Below are 1,638 nucleotides of genomic sequence, written 5' to 3'. Positions count from 1 at the left end.
TTCATGGACATTTTCCCTAGGTTTTTTTTTTTTAAGTTAATTATATATGTAGGTGTTTTACAATGCTCATGACGCGTTTGAATAAGACATTTTCTTTGTATTGTATTTCCTAATAGAAGTGTCTACAAAACTTATTTTCTTATGTGTTTAACTGATGTCAGTCAACCTTTCCTGATCTACTTCCTGGGTGTCTACTTTGGTTCTCCTAAGAAGGAAATCCATTAAGAGAAAGGCAGTTTTGCCACTGTCTTGTGTTAGTCGGACACTAATAATAGTTGCCATCCCTTTCTGAGGTCTTTTAGAGACTGAACTCCGTATCTTAATGTCTTGACGTGGTTCTACTCGGTTTGGGACGACAGCTTGGAGGCTGGGCCCTCCCTGCCTCTCAGGCAAAGGAGGTCTGACCTGGTTCTCATAGTCCTCGAATGATCCAGGTGTCACTGAATGTGGGTAACAACTGACCGCCCCCCCCCCCCCCGCCCCGGTACCACTGGCCCACTTGAAGTTTTCAGCCATGAACCAGTAGTAACCAAGGTGATCCTGTCTAGCACTCGGAACTTGCGTGTGGTCAAAAGGTTCTGAGAGCCATTGTGAGTCACCGTGACACCTCTGGGCTTAGCCAGTCAGGCCCTGGGGCTCAGGGCAGGAAGGATAAGACGAGGAGGAGAAGAATCCTCTCTCTCACTCCTCGACCTCTCTTCCAGACGTTCCTGAAGTGAGAGCTCGGTGGTCTGAGAGGTAAGATATCCATATCCACCAATAACATGTAATGTTTCTTTGTGACGTTACCATGCCCACCCACCTGATGACCCCCAACCCTACTGGATAAAACGGGCACTGCGTCGGGTTCAGAAATACAGCACAAAGCTTTTGGGGGGGGGGCAGTCTGGGGGTCGTGGTAGGGATCAGGGGTGTGGGGGTCAAGGTCAGGTATTAGGGGTGAGTGCGGTCTCCAAACGCAGTTTGTCATCACACTCACAGCCCTTGTCCTTTGCTCCTCCGGGCCTTACACAAAGGAAAGGATCCTTTCCTTAGATTCCTAAGGATCCTTTCCTTAGGAAAGGATCCTTTCCTTAGATTCCTAAGGATCCTTTCCTTAGATCCTTTCCTTCTTGAAATGCCTGGAGTGGATTCTCTTTAACTGTTCTTGCCTTGTTGCAGGGAACAAGGCAGATAAAGCGATCTCTGAGGACTACCCTGGAAACAGGTGCATGTGGTGGGGGGGTGGCGGGGGGAAGAGGCCCCCGGGTCCCCCGGGTCGATTGACTTTCATCATCTTTTCCAGGAGTGGTGCTCCTTCGTGAAGCCGTCTGTGGCGTCAGCGAGTCATGGAGAAAGAAAAACCTGAAGTGAAACCCAGCACACCCGCACCCAGCAACGAGGAGAAGACAACTAGACCCTCAAGACGCCCCAGGCCTTCCCAAAATATCCTGTGCTTTTTACTGAATAGGCAGCTGGGGAGGCACAGAAGTGACGTGGACCTGTCCATGTGGGTGTGGATGCTGGACTGAGCCACGCCCCGGTGCAGGTGGCCCCTTCCAAACAGCCATGGGTCTTGCCTGCTCACCCCCACCCCCGCCCCCACCTCTTGAAAATGCGAAAGAAAAATTGATTTAAAATAACAAACACCTCTCTCGT

General features: G+C 50.3%; 1 long non-coding RNA gene across 1 annotated transcript; it reads left to right on the top strand.

Annotated features, from left to right (window-relative positions):
* Positions 1–599: 599 nt before the first annotated feature.
* Positions 600–1,338, top strand: LOC125932389 (uncharacterized). The gene is made up of 3 exons (XR_007460580.1): positions 600–738; positions 1,162–1,207; positions 1,286–1,338. It is a non-coding gene; the product is annotated as an uncharacterized LOC125932389 (long non-coding RNA).
* Positions 1,339–1,638: the final 300 nt, after the last annotated feature.

The sequence above is a fragment of the Panthera uncia genome, chromosome X, assembly GCF_023721935.1.
Source record: "Panthera uncia isolate 11264 chromosome X, Puncia_PCG_1.0, whole genome shotgun sequence".
NCBI lineage: Eukaryota > Metazoa > Chordata > Mammalia > Carnivora > Felidae > Panthera > Panthera uncia.
This window is presented reverse-complemented; position numbering and strand designations above follow the sequence as displayed.